General features: G+C 44.9%; 2 pseudogenes; both read right to left on the reverse strand.

Annotated features, from left to right (window-relative positions):
• Positions 1-4246: 4246 nt before the first annotated feature.
• On the reverse strand, positions 4247-6368 carry LOC118242512 (odorant receptor 131-2 pseudogene; annotated as a pseudogene).
• An 8781-nt stretch (positions 6369-15149) lies between these two features.
• On the reverse strand, positions 15150-17271 carry LOC118242511 (odorant receptor 131-2 pseudogene; annotated as a pseudogene).
• Positions 17272-17508: the final 237 nt, after the last annotated feature.

Consider the following 17508-nt stretch of genomic DNA (forward strand, 5'->3'; position numbering starts at 1 on the left):
ATTGCCCTCCCAGTTCATAAAAGCCATCCTTCTGGAGAGCCAGAACTATGAGGACCAGGTAAACCTTCATGGTGTGGGACAAGGAGACTCTCCGGACTGGTAAAGCCTTGCTCATACACCCCTTTGCCTGATACAGCATTGCCTTGTGCAGATACTTAATAGTGGCAACATCAAAACCAAGAACAGAAAAACAAAACTATGGAACTAGTTTTAAAAATAAAACCGAACCAAGGAGTGTGAATGACCAAGGTAATAAAAGGTTATCAACACACAGGCAGAAACTAACAAACACAGGAAAGCACATGACCACATGAAAGTGGAACTAAATGAAAACCTAAAAACAATGCATGGCAAAAATCTCACCATGGGAACTATGACTCCAGAGAAGGCAAAACTGACAGTTGGTAGAACATCATTAACAGCTTAGATTAGGAATTTTATTCAGCTGGGCTTGGCTTTCTAAAGCTCCTCCCATGACTTTGCATTCCACCACTCACTCCCATCTTATCCAAGTTCCCTGCTGCCACATTCCAACTGTTCTTGCTCACTCCTCATCTGATGCTCATATCACATTCTGTATTAGCAACCTCCAGTCCTTCCCCTGCACCTTGTCATAGCAAGTGTCAAGGAAGGCTGTTCATCTATCAGGAGGGACACGCCCACTGCTGCTCATAACCACACCAAGCACATGCCACAGTCCAAATCACGTATTTATTAACCCTATGCACCTGTTCCTTGTTTTCTCTGTCTTATTATTTAAGCACACAGGTACCTGAAGTTAGTGCTGCTGGACCTTAGAACAATGCACTGCTCAATAGCTCTATGCTAACTGAAGCCATTTGTTTCCTTTGTCGCTGCATTGAAGGTTGTCATTCCTTCATTTCAGCCTCACCTCTTGCTCACTTTGTCGCCACTGTCACAGAATGTGTAGCCAACTGTGAGTGAAGTGAGCAGTCCTGACTGAGCACACCTGCGGGCTGTTCAGGTGGCAGCACTTGAAAAGCAGATGTAGGAACTAGGCGTTCTGTGGTGTAAGGAACCTCTCCCCAAGAGCCGAGTGACTCTGCCTACTATGTCTCCTGCTCCTGAGGGGGTAATCAGCACCCCGAGGTTTATGGAGGAGAACCCGATAGCTGTGAGGGATTCGTGGTCCAGTATAAATTGTTTTTGGTTTATCAGCACCTTCTGCCCAACCATGTGAAGGTGTCCTTCATGATCTCCCGACTCACAGGGCAAGCTCATGCCTGGGGAGCTGTGCTGGTGACTAACTCGTCTTAGGCAGGGCCAGTGTGTTCTTCCTGAAGAAGAAAGATGGGGGGCTGAGGCCATGCGTGGATTATTGAGGGCTAAATGAGCTACTGGTAAAATGTCCTTATCCACTCCCCCAGTCTCAGCCGCTGAGGGTAAATCGATACTTCACAGAGCTAGACCTATGCAGTGCATACATCCTTGTACGGATCAAGGAGGGAGACGAATGGAAGACATGTCCTCTGGCCACTACGAGTACTTGGTTGTAGCCATGGCTCCCTCCATATTCCAAGCGTATATTAACGAGGTCTTAAGGGGGTTTCTGGGTAGATCTGTTGTCACATATACCGACGACATCCTCATCTAGTCCTCCTTTGACCAACATGTGTATGAGGTACGTGTAGTACTCTGTAACCTCTTATGTAAACGCCTCTACTATAAGTTGGAGAAATGTGAGTTCCACGGCAGTGAGGTGTTTTCTAGGATGCATCATTCAGGAGAGATTTGTACGCATGCAACTCTGTAAGGTAGAGGTGGTAACAGGCTGGCCGAGACCCCAGACACGCTGGGAGCTACAGCTATTCCTGGGGTTTGCCAAGTTCTACCGGAGGCTCATCAGGTCCTTCAGCACCCTGTCCAGGCTCCTCACGGACCTACTCTGGAAACAAGCTAAATGGTTGAGATGGAGTGTTAAGGCATAGGTGTTAGAGAACCTAAAATCCACCTTCTTTACTGCTCTAGTACTGCAGCAACCCTACCCAGCGAAGCAATTCATGGTTGAGGTGGACACCTGGAATGTGGGAGTTGGGGCTGTGCTGTCCCAATACATGGGGAAGGATGGCAAGTTAAAGACCATAGACTACTTTTCCCATAAGTTGAACCCATCCAAGCATAACTACGGGGTCGGTGATTGTGAGCTTCTCGCGATGAAGCTAGCATTTGCAGAGTGGAGGCACTGGCTGGAGGGAGTACAACACCCTTTTATGGTAATAACTGACCACAAGTACCTGGAGTACCTCCAAGCCACCAAATAGTTAAACTCCAGACAGGCTTAGTGGTCCCTCTTTTTCTCCCGATTTGCTTTTCACATTACCTACAGACCAGGGGAGAAACACATGCAGGCAGACATCCTCTCCAGGCAATACACCGCTGAAGCGCAATCCACAAATCAGGAGCGAGTTCTCTTCCTCTCATGCTTCTTGGCATCTGTACGATGGGACTTAGACCGCAGCATTGAAGCAGCCAACGCTCATTCTCACTGCCCACCCCATCAGCTCTACATTCTGCCCAGACACCGCAGAGCCCTCATCACATGGGTACACACCTTTTGGGGACGGGACGGGACATCCAGGATCGGCTTGCACAGTGCAACTATTGAGTGAACGCTACTGGTGACCGGCAATGCATAAAGACTTGGTTAAATACATGGCCTCGTGTGCAGAGAGTGTACATGGCAAAGCGCCACATACTACAGGTAAACTGCTTCCCTTACCTACTCCCCTACGCCTCTTGTGTCACATATTCAAGGCACTACCCAATGCTCTGAAGACAGCCGACTGCTCTTTGGCCACATATTCAGAGAGTTTGGGCTTCCCAAAGACATCATGTCTGACAGGGGGTGGGTTCAGTTCACATCGCGGATGTGGCATGAATTATTGGGGAAGCTAAACATCACAGTTACCCTGACGGACAGGTAGAGAGAGCTAACCAGGAGTTGGGTAATTTTCTACGCTTGTACTGTCAGCGATACGAGACGTGGTGTACTTACCTCTCCTGGGCAGAATTACTTGCCTCTCTTCGCCATGCAGGGACAAAACCAATCCCCTTTGAGTGTGTTTTAGTCTACCAACCACCACTATACCCCTGGAACTCCCCTACGTCTGAGCAGCCCACTGGGAGGAAAACACCGGCGGTTGCTTTCTTCCATCATAACCTTCAAGAGGAAGGCAAATAAGAGGTGTGGAGAGACCCCATGATACGAACCTGGAGACAAGGTATGGGTGGGCACGAAAGATGTCCGGATGGGACCTGCAGGCTAGCTGTGTGCCAAGTATGCCAGTCCATATAGTCACATACCGTATAGGTTTGCCAGGGAGCAGCTGTGCATCAATGGCTTTCCATGTCTCATCCCTGAAGCCTGTGGTGGAGTGTCCCCTCACTGAAGAGGAGGATCCCTTAGCTACACCACCTCCGCCGCTGGAGGTGGAGGAAGAACCCACCTACAAGGTGCGTGCCTTGCTGGACATGAGGAGGAGAGGCACCCAGCTGCAGTACCTCAGGGACTGGGAGGGGTTCGGCCTGGAGGAGTGTTGCTGCCTTTTATTTCCTTTGTTGCTGCATTGCAGGTTGTCATTCTGTATTATGGAGAACAAAGACTCCTTCATTTCACCCTTGCTTTTCATTCCCTCTGTGTCAGCAGCGTCACAGCAAGGTCCAAAAGGAACCATAGAATCCCGCTGGCACTAAAGTCTCCATAACAGCATCACAAAATTTGCCATTAGAAAGTCTACTATGAATGCATGAGAACATTGTGTAGCGCGTTTTAGTTTTAAAGGCTTGCTTTCTGTGCAATGTATGTTTCCCTTAGACTAGAGTACTGTGTTTGAAATAAATGTTTACGTGATGTCACCAGCAAGTAGAGGTGTATGCATGTGGAAAGACAGCATGAGGGCTTTGTCCAGGGAGAGAAACAGCATGGAGGAGAGTGTGCATGTTAAGAGACATAATCTAGAGCTGTGTGCACATGAGGAGATGGCACATACAGCTGTGTGTATGTCGAAAATGCATAGGGCTGTGTATACATGGAGAGAGGGCATGTAGGGTTGTGTGCACATGGAGTGGCATTTGGCACACAGTCCTCATATACTCTGCAGTCATTTCACCTTTGAGTTTTGCACAGATCATAAAAAAAGATTTATAATACTGCTTTATAGAACTTTGGCAATCATTTTTGCCTTACTTTGGAAATGACCAGATTTCTTTTTGGTTCTTTCTTTATTTAAAAAATATCAAAGTGTACATACCACAGAGCTTAGCCAAGACATAACAGCGATACAAAAACTGTTAAAATGTTAGATAATGAATTGTTGTGAGACAACATTATGACTAATACTGTGTGGGCTCCCAGGTAATTGAAAAGCCTTTTGTTGGCCTTCTAATAAAGGCTGTTGGTCTTGGATGGTGCCCTATGACAACATATATTGTGCTCACTGTTCATCTGATATTGTTTTCAAAGTACCCATGCCCTCTTGAAATTCAGAAAAAATCTCTACTGTAAAACACTGAGGCAGAACTAGTCATGCAACCACCAAAATGCCTGGCAAAGACTCCTGAACATGTCATTGAAGAACAGGCTACAGGCCCTTATGTCTCCTGTGCACTCAAGGGTGATGTAATGTAGCTCAATCTCACCAAACCATCCACATCATTCATAGGTCTGTGTGAGGCCTCCTTAGTTAAGGAGTTGCATTCTGTCCTGTATGATTCTGTACAGAAGCCAAGGAACCATACAGTGGGAAAGGCATTAAGATGTACTAGTGACTATGGCATCATCAGTATATGATACACCGGGGACTGTGCATTCAGATTGGGTCAGATGAGCAGAGAAATGCATGTGGCCATAATGATAGAAGCAGGTCCAAGATCAACACTCTTATTAGGAGCCTTTCAATAGGCTTTCAGTGCCCTGGGAACCCACATGGAATTAGTCACCATAGTATGTACAATACTTATGAATCGTAAATTTTATTAGTCTTTTATAAGTGATTGTAAGACATAAGCATCTGGCCATGATGACTGGGAATGGTCATGAAAAATGCAATTTCACTTTCTTAGTTATTATTATTATTATTGCTTGGAAACAATTTAAAAACAACATAATTTTCCAAAATAGTTGACATAACAGGAAGGATTGGAGTTCAAGTATTTCATTATTAGATTTAATTCACATTCTTAGATTAGCATTGGATAAAATTTTCTTGTCAGTGGTGATGAAATGCTGAAAATGGTGTAATCTCCCTCTGAAAAACTATATATATATACACCTACATATGAAATGGCTAAGTGACTACTTAAGCACATTTTAAAGTGCACTTCAGGAGGATTTTCTGTCTTACAGTATTAGTGTTTTGCACTTAGAAGATTTATGTGTTTGATTGTCTATGCTCAAATGAGATTTTATTCTGTCCACATTGCATGTAGCACACAAAAGCAGCGTAAAATTTCTCATCTCTTATGCCATAGATGAGTGGACTGACTGCCCTGGCGATGACACTAAATGTTATAAAGTTGAAAGAACGGATTGATGAATACACCTTAAAGTCTATCTGTTTGACCACATCTTCGATATAGGGGTAGATAATCTCCATTGTACACAGTGTAAGCTGAAACATGTGCAGTGAGACAGTACGGAGCCCCTTCGCTGCAGACTTCTTGTCAACAGAGACTGTTCGGGCAGCAAGCATAATCATCACATAGCAAAATAATTCAACAAGAAAAATGGTTATGAAGTTTATAATGTACAGGAAGCCCCTCATGTAACGGTGCCATGGCTCAGGAGTCAAGATCTCATAATAGCAATGGGTGAGCTGTGACAGATAAGCTTGCGAGACAGTCCAGGCAAGGATGGTCACGTCCACGAGCGGCCTTACAGCGCTTACAGTCCAGATTATGAGGATGGCAGTATGGGTCCTGCTGGAGGTGGCGAGAGCACTGTGTCTCAGAGGCATACAGATGGCCACGTAGCGCTCTACACACATGGCAGTGATGGTCAGCGGCGTACACAAGGTGACCATCTCCATGAGAATACAGAAGGGAATGCAGAACACCATGGGCATCAGGACATCACTGTAGGATATGAGCACCACAAAATCAGTCAGCAAAAGAAAAATCAAATCAACCAGTAAGGTGTGGGCAAACAATATGTAGCGTGTCTCAGTCCTGAAGGCCTGCTTCCTGGAGAAAGTGACAAGCATGAGCACATTGATGTATATGAAAGGCCACACGAAGAACTGAGTTATGGCCATTGATACAATAATTCTCATAGGCATGGAGCTGACCAGCTGTAGCTGATAACTGCTGCTGTTGGTGTCCTCAATGTTGTTACACTCAGCTGTGCACATGTCTAAAGAAGAAAAGAAATGACCAGCCTGAGAATAGTGTTGCATGACCTTCAGAAAAATTATGCCAAAATTTTAATAAAAAGAAAAAATTCTTGGAAAATAAAGAGAATTATAACCAATATTGTGCATAATAAAACTGTTATATACACAAGTTTACATTTAAGTCATAACAACAATAATGAGACAATGTTATCATAATTCGTATTGTCACTAATGCATTACCTGAAGAACAATGAAGTCAGTCAATAACAGCAACTAGACAAATACACACACATATATATATAGAATTGGTGGGGACTGATTTTAATATTTAATTTTTGACATCATACACACGTAGGGCTTCATACTGTATGTACATACCAGCCATAGGCAAGAGTACTGGGGGCGTTGCACTGAAGCATTTGGTAAAAATAAAAAATTTAAAGCCCTAATCAGAAAGCAGGACCCGTGTGTCATCCACACCACTGGGAGGTTCACGATTACAAACAGCATAGTAGTCGTGGGGATCCCGAAGCCTCAACTGAATAAATTAGCATGGTAATTATGGTCATCTCATTAAACGTTTAACTTGAACTTCATTGCATCTTGTTAATCAGGTGTTCCAGAGGTTATTTAGCTAGCATTGGTATGGCAACCCATCATTCCTTCATCAGTATACATTAATGCACTTTAAGGAATCAACCAGCAATGGCCCTCTAGTTCTAAATGAACTAAAATCACAAAAACCTCAATGAACACTTCTTGTGTCATTTGTATTTACTGCTTGGTCTTGGTAATAGGGTCACACTGAAGTGGAACAATGTGAATATCAGAACCCACAGGTCTCTATGCTCTTTCATGAAGGGCAAGTTTTGTAACAATGGACATGATAACATTTTTTTTAACTAACTACTCTGGCAGAGCTTCCAAAAATGTTTATTATTTACTAGCAGTAGAGTAAACTGATTCTCCACACTACGGAAGACCTGGCTGAATCTCAGACCCAGTCAAGAGTCACTGCAGGTGCCAGACCATTGTCCTAGATACTGCAGCAACAGAAGCTGTCGAACAATACTCTAGCACTGTGTAAGAACCTCTTTTCTTCTTGTCTGTTAGTAGACATGTCCAGTTCTGAGGTACACTGTTGGTCATTCCTGACAGTCTTAAGCATTGTCCCTAAATGTTTGCCCCTCCCTGGCATCGTGGTTCCCACGTGAAGAGATCTAGCGGACATTATTAAGGAAGTGGCCAACTTCTTTCATGCTTCCTAATGGGAGTACTGAGGAGAAATGTCTTCGGATGTTGGCAGCACATCGGCTGGCAGATACCCTGGACTGGCTTTATGAATGGTATGTATGGTAAGGGTCCGCAGTGGACTATATCTACCCAGCTACCCAGAGAAATGACTTCCTTTCTCAGGTGACTGAAACAGTTCAAGCTATGCCTAGATGGAAAAAGCACAAGATAGTCTTAAAAGCCACCCTGAGTCCATTCCTGTGTTTGAGGTTTCCTCTTTCTCCCTATTGGAGTCCCAGCCTGTTCCTGCCCCTCAGCCCAAGACCCTGACCTCTGGGGTAGAGGCATCCAAGTATGTTTTTTTGGGAGGGGGGGCTGCCCCATGGAATGTGTGGGGAAGACTATGGGACTGAGGGACCATGCATTACAGGCTCTAGTCCCCGGCGTGGAATGCCCCATATGCTAGACCTCCGGATCCACAGTTGTCCGACGCAGTGCTTCTGGACCCACTGTCAGCATAGGCTGCACCTCCTAACCTGCAGCTGACCTGCCGTCTGTAGCAGCTGTGCCTTCTGATCAGACGACGATAGGTGCTGCACTTCCTGACCCCTAGCCTATTCCTGTCTCCGGCATGGAAGACACCACCCTGTCGGTTCCTGTCTCCAGCATGGAAGATGCCGCCCTATCTGTTCCTGTCTCTGTCATGGAGTACGCCGTCCAGCCAGTCCTTGTGCCATACGCCAAACCTGTGCCCACGCCATGTGCTAGGCCAGTTTCTGTGACAGAAACAGTGGCTACATCACATGGGCCTTCTCTTGACTCCTAGGACTCATGTGGCCACAGCTTGTTGATAACCAGTGACTCCTGAGGCCTCTGTTGGCTTCCCACACCCCAGTGTTCTGCCAGATCTCCTATATTTATGCCCTGTGCTTCTCCTGTGACTTCTCTGCCCTCTGAGGCTGCTATATCAGCACCACTAACTGCCCCAATGTTCCTCCCGTCACCTGTTCCTGACACCATGTTTGTCTGTAGTTATTCATGTTCATGTTGTGCCAGTGTCGGTCCCTTTGACTGCCTTTATTTTAGTCCCTGTGTCCTTGAATGTATCAGTTCCTGTGTTTGTCAGTCTATGTTCTGACCATGTTTCGCCATCTGTCTCAGCTCCTGTTCTCACCATGTTTCCAGTGCCTGTACCTATCTAGTCTTGCTTCTGGTCCCTGGTTCTTTGTTTTCTATTTGTTTTTGTTTTGCGAATCAGGGGCCGTGTGTTAAGGGGCAGGTTCTGAGACCTCCTGGAGTTGTGGTTCCCACGGCAACACTACCTGTTTGTTTACTTCCTTGTACTTTCTTGTTTTAGTTTCTTTCGGTTCTACCCCATTGTTTGTATCTCCCGTTGTCATTATGTCCTCTTGTTAACTTGTTAGTCCCCATTTGTTCTTAGTATGTAAGACCTGTGTATTCATTCAGCCTTTATGAAGTCTTGTCAACCTGTCTAGTGTTACTGAGCCTTTTGTTTATTTAAAAAATGGATACACTAATAATTGCACAGTATTACCAGAAGTCCAGAATAAGGTGTAAGGTGTTTTTTCCCCAAAAGGATCAGATGCACTGTTGCACTTTCATTTTGAAAGAAATCAATGGAAAATAACATTAAACGTGCTCTTTCAGTAAAAGTAGCTTAATGTCTTTTGGACTAAATTCTGCAGAATTATGCTGTGTTCGTGCTCAGCTTTACACATTTTGTGTATGAAATTACACACACACACTATAAAATATTTATAAAATATTCCCAAATATTTACCTCACATAGTGAATAAGGTTCTCACCAACAGACAAATTCCTTAATTTCATCTGTCAAGTGCAGTGTCAAGTGTGTCTAAATCAGGGGCTAAAAGGCTGAAATGTCAATGTAGCTGATAACAATCCTGCCTAGTAGATGTCATGGAGGACATCGTTAATGAATATCTGGAAAAACAGGCAGTGTAAGAAAGACTGACAGGCATAATCAGATATTCATAATGTCCAGATGTTGTGGCAAAAGTGGTTTTCCACTTACCACTTTTCTTCACGCGGATGAGATTATAAGCGTTTCTAAGATCTAGCTTGGTGAAAGAATTAACTCCATGGAGCTAGTAGTAAAAGGTATGGGTATTATTTCTTTGTGATGGTGTTCAAGATCCCAATAGTCTATTCATGGACGTAGATCACTTTTTTTTTTTTTTGTCTTCTTTTCGCCACGAAGAACCTGGCTGCAGCTCCTTCATAATGTCAATGATGTGGATGACAGTACAAAAGGATAGGCACAAGGATAAATGAGATCAGTCCAAAGTATGTAAAAACGAGTGCAGTACAATAAGATGAACAAACCAGAAATGGATAAGTTAGAGACAATAACCAGAGAGACAAACACAGAAACCACTCAGTACTCATGGAGGATACATGTTAATACTTTGCCACAGGTAAGTGGAACCAGAAAAGTCAAATATGCAGATGAAATGGGGAACAGGTTGAATCAAACAATAATCAGTGGAGGCGGATCGAAGAGGCTAGCTGTGATTGGTGCAACTGGATGGAGTGACAGGCAGGCCATTGGCTGCTGGCTAATGGGGGATGTAGTCAGAGGCAGGGAGCGTGACACAACGGTTGTTGTTATTAAAATGGTGTTGAGAAATAAAAGTGGAATACATGATGGAGTAGAAATGCAGGGAAGCAAAACTGGGCAAAAACAAAGCTACCATAACAGCAATAATGGTGTTTAACTAAGCTCATGACCTCGACTTTGACATCTGCACAATGGCTGGAACCGGGGACAGCATGTAGTAGGGGGATCATACAGAAGGAAGAACAAAGGGGCAACACAACAGACTCGACTGGAGTCAGGACAGGAGATGCAACTGGGGATTAGGTGCTGTTCAATGGGTAGAATATACAGGTGGACTGGAAAACAGGCAGGACACGTGATTGCAAAGAAGGTTGGGAGATAGGCTGGATGGTGGACTGGATAACAGGACTGGAGCATGGAGGATGGGTGACCAAGACAAAACCAGGAAAGTTTAATCGAGAAACTTGGAAGGAGACGAGAAGACTGAGGGTCAGCCACAATAGGCTAATTGGCAGGTGGCCCTAGGAGCAGGCTTGAAGGCCAAAAGGGAGTAGGAAACAGGAGGCTGGGTGGCATCATTCATGCCAGGAACAGGAAGCTGGGCAGCTTCTGAGGAACAAATGCATAAAGAAATCCCTGGGTGTTCCCTCAGGCCCGCAGTTCCTATCACACATAGTACAGAAGAAGGGCTATGAGGGAGCCAGACATAAGGACATATTGCCCTCCCAGTTCATAAAAGCCATCCTTCTGGAGAGCCAGAACTATGAGGACCAGGTAAACCTTCATGGTGTGGGACAAGGAGACTCTCCGGACTGGTAAAGCCTTGCTCATACACCCCTTTGCCTGATACAGCATTGCCTTGTGCAGATACTTAATAGTGGCAACATCAAAACCAAGAACAGAAAAACAAAACTATGGAACTAGTTTTAAAAATAAAACCGAACCAAGGAGCGTGAATGACCAGGGTAATAAAAGGTTATCAACACACAGGCAGAAACTAACAAACACAGGAAAGCACATGACCACATGAAAGTGGAACTAAATGAAAACCTAAAAACAATGCATGGCAAAAATCTCACCATGGGAACTATGACTCCAGAGAAGGCAAAACTGACAGTTGGTAGAACATCATTAACGGCTTAGATTAGGAATTTTATTCAGCTGGGCTTGGCTTTCTAAAGCTCCTCCCATGACTTTGCATTCCACCACTCACTCCCATCTTATCCAAGTTCCCTGCTGCCACATTCCAACTGTTCTTGCTCACTCCTCATCTGATGCTCATATCACATTCTGTATTAGCAACCTCCAGTCCTTCCCCTGCACCTTGTCATAGCAAGTGTCAAGGAAGGCTGTTCATCTATCAGGAGGGACACGCCCACTGCTGCTCATAACCACACCAAGCACATGCCACAGTCCAAATCACGTATTTATTAACCCTATGCACCTGTTCCTTGTTTTCTCTGTCTTATTATTTAAGCACACAGGTACCTGAAGTTAGTGCTGCTGGACCTTAGAACAATGCACTGCTCAATAGCTCTATGCTAACTGAAGCCATTTGTTTCCTTTGTCGCTGCATTGAAGGTTGTCATTCCTTCATTTCAGCCTCACCTCTTGCTCACTTTGTCGCCACTGTCACAGAATGTGTAGCCAACTGTGAGTGAAGTGAGCAGTCCTGACTGAGCACACCTGCGGGCTGTTCAGGTGGCAGCACTTGAAAAGCAGATGTAGGAACTAGGCGTTCTGTGGTGTAAGGAACCTCTCCCCAAGAGCCGAGTGACTCTGCCTACTATGTCTCCTGCTCCTGAGGGGGTAATCAGCACCCCGAGGTTTATGGAGGAGAACCCGATAGCTGTGAGGGATTCGTGGTCCAGTATAAATTGTTTTTGGTTTATCAGCACCTTCTGCCCAACCATGTGAAGGTGTCCTTCATGATCTCCCGACTCACAGGGCAAGCTCATGCCTGGGGAGCTGTGCTGGTGACTAACTCGTCTTAGGCAGGGCCAGTGTGTTCTTCCTGAAGAAGAAAGATGGGGGGCTGAGGCCATGCGTGGATTATTGAGGGCTAAATGAGCTACTGGTAAAATGTCCTTATCCACTCCCCCAGTCTCAGCCGCTGAGGGTAAATCGATACTTCACAGAGCTAGACCTATGCAGTGCATACATCCTTGTACGGATCAAGGAGGGCGACGAATGGAAGACACGTCCTCTGGCCACTACGAGTACTTGGTTGTAGCCATGGCTCCCTCCATATTCCAAGCGTATATTAACGAGGTCTTAAGGGGGTTTCTGGGTAGATCTGTTGTCACATATACCGACGACATCCTCATCTAGTCCTCCTTTGACCAACATGTGTATGAGGTACGTGTAGTACTCTGTAACCTCTTATGTAAACGCCTCTACTATAAGTTGGAGAAATGTGAGTTCCACGGCAGTGAGGTGTTTTCTAGGATGCATCATTCAGGAGAGATTTGTACGCATGCAACTCTGTAAGGTAGAGGTGGTAACAGGCTGGCCGAGACCCCAGACACGCTGGGAGCTACAGCTATTCCTGGGGTTTGCCAAGTTCTACCGGAGGCTCATCAGGTCCTTCAGCACCCTGTCCAGGCTCCTCACGGACCTACTCTGGAAACAAGCTAAATGGTTGAGATGGAGTGTTAAGGCATAGGTGTTATAGGACCTAAAATCCACCTTCTCTACTGCTCTAGTACTGCAGCAACCCGACCCAGCGAAGCAATTCATGGTTGAGGTGGACACCTGGAATGTGGGAGTTGGGGCTGTGCTGTCCCAATACATGGGGAAGGATGGCAAGTTAAAGACCATAGACTACTTTTCCCATAAGTTGAACCCATCCAAGCATAACTACGGGGTCGGTGATTGTGAGCTTCTCGCGATGAAGCTAGCATTTGCAGAGTGGAGGCACTGGCTGGAGGGAGTACAACACCCTTTTATGGTAATAACTGACCACAAGTACCTGGAGTACCTCCAAGCCACCAAATAGTTAAACTCCAGACAGGCTTAGTGGTCCCTCTTTTTCTCCCGATTTGCTTTTCACATTACCTACAGACCAGGGGAGAAACACGTGCAGGCAGACATCCTCTCCAGGCAATACACCGCTGAAGCGCAATCCACAAATCAGGAGCGAGTTCTCTTCCTCTCATGCTTCTTGGCATCTGTACGATGGGACTTAGACCGCAGCATTGAAGCAGCCAACGCTCATTCTCACTGCCCACCCCATCAGCTCTACATTCTGCCCAGACACCGCAGAGCCCTCATCACATGGGTACACACCTTTTGGGGACGGGACGGGACATCCAGGATCGGCTTGCACAGTGCAACTATTGAGTGAACGCTACTGGTGACCGGCAATGCATAAAGACTTGATTAAATACATGGCCTCGTGTGCAGAGAGTGTACATGGCAAAGCGCCACATACTACAGGTAAACTGCTTCCCTTACCTACTCCCCTACGCCTCTTGTGTCACATATTCAAGGCACTACCCAATGCTCTGAAGACAGCCGACTGCTCTTTGGCCACATATTCAGAGAGTTTGGGCTTCCCAAAGACATCATGTCTGACGGGGGGGGGGGGTTCAGTTCACATCGCGGATGTGGCATGAATTATTGGGGAAGCTAAACATCACAGTTACCCTGACGGACAGGTAGAGAGAGCTAACCAGGAGTTGGGTAATTTTCTACGCTTGTACTGTCAGCGATACGAGACGTGGTGTACTTACCTCTCCTGGGCAGAATTACTTGCCTCTCTTCGCCATGCAGGGACAAAACCAATCCCCTTTGAGTGTGTTTTAGTCTACCAACCACCACTATACCCCTGGAACTCCCCTACGTCTGAGCAGCCCGCTGGGAGGAAAACACCGGCGGTTGCTTTCTTCCATCATAACCTTCAAGAGGAAGGCAAATAAGAGGTGTGGAGAGACCCCATGATACGAACCTGGAGACAAGGTATGGGTGGGCACGAAAGATGTCCGGATGGGACCTGCAGGCTAGCTGTGTGCCAAGTATGCCAGTCCATATAGTCACATACCGTATAGGTTTGCCAGGGAGCAGCCGTGCATCAATGGCTTTCCATGTCTCATCCCTGAAGCCTGTGGTGGAGTGTCCCCTCACTGAAGAGGAGGATCCCTTAGCTACACCACCTCTGCCGCTGGAGGTGGAGGAAGAACCCACCTACAAGGTGCGTGCCTTGCTGGACATGAGGAGGAGAGGCACCCAGCTGCAGTACCTCAGGGACTGGGAGGGGTTCGGCCTGGAGGAGTGTTGCTGCCTTTTATTTCCTTTGTTGCTGCATTGCAGGTTGTCATTCTGTATTATGGAGAACAAAGACTCCTTCATTTCACCCTTGCTTTTCATTCCCTCTGTGTCAGCAGCGTCACAGCAAGGTCCAAAAGGAACCATAGAATCCCGCTGGCACTAAAGTCTCCATAACAGCATCACAAAATTTGCCATTAGAAAGTCTACTATGAATGCATGAGAACATTGTGTAGCGCGTTTTAGTTTTAAAGGCTTGCTTTCTGTGCAATGTATGTTTCCCTTAGACTAGAGTACTGTGTTTGAAATAAATGTTTACGTGATGTCACCAGCAAGTAGAGGTGTATGCATGTGGAAAGACAGCATGAGGGCTTTGTCCAGGGAGAGAAACAGCATGGAGGAGAGTGTGCATGTTAAGAGACATAATCTAGAGCTGTGTGCACATGAGGAGATGGCACATACAGCTGTGTGTATGTCGAAAATGCATAGGGCTGTGTATACATGGAGAGAGGGCATGTAGGGTTGTGTGCACATGGAGTGGCATTTGGCACACAGTCCTCATATACTCTGCAGTCATTTCACCTTTGAGTTTTGCACAGATCATAAAAAAAGATTTATAATACTGCTTTATAGAACTTTGGCAATCATTTTTGCCTTACTTTGGAAATGACCAGATTTCTTTTTGGTTCTTTCTTTATTTAAAAAATATCAAAGTGTACATACCACAGAGCTTAGCCAAGACATAACAGCGATACAAAAACTGTTAAAATGTTAGATAATGAATTGTTGTGAGACAACATTATGACTAATACTGTGTGGGCTCCCAGGTAATTGAAAAGCCTTTTGTTGGCCTTCTAATAAAGGCTGTTGGTCTTGGATGGTGCCCTATGACAACATATATTGTGCTCACTGTTCATCTGATATTGTTTTCAAAGTACCCATGCCCTCTTGAAATTCAGAAAAAATCTCTACTGTAAAACACTGAGGCAGAACTAGTCATGCAACCACCAAAATGCCTGGCAAAGACTCCTGAACATGTCATTGAAGAACAGGCTACAGGCCCTTATGTCTCCTGTGCACTCAAGGGTGATGTAATGTAGCTCAATCTCACCAAACCATCCACATCATTCATAGGTCTGTGTGAGGCCTCCTTAGTTAAGGAGTTGCATTCTGTCCTGTATGATTCTGTACAGAAGCCAAGGAACCATACAGTAGGAAAGGCATTAAGATGTACTAGTGACTATGGCATCATCAGTATATGATACACCGGGGACTGTGCATTCAGATTGGGTCAGATGAGCAGAGAAATGCATGTGGCCATAATGATAGAAGCAGGTCCAAGATCAACACTCTTATTAGGAGCCTTTCAATAGGCTTTCAGTGCCCTGGGAACCCACATGGAATTAGTCACCATAGTATGTACAATACTTATGAATCGTAAATTTTATTAGTCTTTTATAAGTGATTGTAAGACATAAGCATCTGGCCATGATGACTGGGAATGGTCATGAAAAATGCAATTTCACTTTCTTAGTTATTATTATTATTATTGCTTGGAAACAATTTAAAAACAACATAATTTTCCAAAATAGTTGACATAACAGGAAGGATTGGAGTTCAAGTATTTCATTATTAGATTTAATTCACATTCTTAGATTAGCATTGGATAAAATTTTCTTGTCAGTGGTGATGAAATGCTGAAAATGGTGTAATCTCCCTCTGAAAAACTATATATATAGACACCTACATATGAAATGGCTAAGTGACTACTTAAGCACATTTTAAAGTGCACTTCAGGAGGATTTTCTGTCTTACAGTATTAGTGTTTTGCACGTAGAAGATTTATGTGTTTGATTGTCTATGCTCAAATGAGATTTTATTCTGTCCACATTGCATGTAGCACACAAAGGCAGTGTAAAATTTCTCATCTCTTATGCCATAGACGAGTGGACTGACTGCCCTGGCGATGACACTAAATGTTATAAAGTTGAAAGAACGGATTGATGAATACACCTTAATGTCTATCTGCTTGACCACATCTTCGATATAGGGGTAGATAATCTCCATTGTACACAGTGTAAGCTGAAACATGTGCAGTGAGACAGTACGGAGCCCCTTCGCTGCAGACTTCTTGTCAACAGAGACTGTTCGGGCAGCAAGCATAATCATCACATAGCAAAATAATTCAACAAGAAAAATGGTTATGAAGTTTATAATGTACAGGAAGCCCCTCATGTAACGGTGCCATGGCTCAGGAGTCAAGATCTCATAATAGCAAAAGGTGAGCTGTGACAGATAAGCTTGCGAGACAGTCGAGGCAAGGATGATCACGTCCACGAGCGGCCTTACAGCGCTTACAGTCCAGATTATGAGGATGGCAGTATGGGTCCTGCTGGAGGTGGAGAGAGCACTGTGTCTCAGAGGCATACAGATGGCCACGTAGCGCTCTACACACATGGCAGTGATAATCATAGGTGTGCATATAGTGACCATCTCCATAAGCATGCACACGGGAATACAGAACACCATGGGCATCAGGACATCACTATAGGATATGAGCACCACAAAATCGGTCAGCAAAAGAAAAATCAAATCAACCAGTAAGGTGTGGGCAAACAATATGTAGCGTGTCTCAGTCCTGAAGGCCTGCTTCCTGGAGAAAGTGACAAGCATGAGCACATTGATGTATATGAAAGGCCACACGAAGAACTGAGTTATGGCCATTGATACAATAATTCTCATAGGCATGGAGCTGACCAGCTGTAGCTGATAACTGCTGCTGTTGGTGTCCTCACTGTTGTTACACTCAGCTGTGCACATGTCTAAAGAAGAAAAGAAATGACCAGCCTGAGAATAGTGTTGCATGACCTTCACAAAAATTATGCCAAAATTTTAATAAAAAGAAAAAATTCTTGGAAAATAAAGAGAATTATAACCAATATTGTGCATAATAAAACTGTTATATATACAAGTTTACATTTAAGTCATAACAACAATAATGAGACAATGTTATCATAATTCGTATTGTCACTAATGCATTACCTGAAGAACAATGGA

This window comes from Electrophorus electricus, chromosome 17, assembly GCF_041902795.1.
Source record: "Electrophorus electricus isolate QZ-2024a chromosome 17, ASM4190279v1, whole genome shotgun sequence".
Taxonomy (NCBI): Eukaryota; Metazoa; Chordata; class Actinopteri; order Gymnotiformes; family Gymnotidae; genus Electrophorus; species Electrophorus electricus.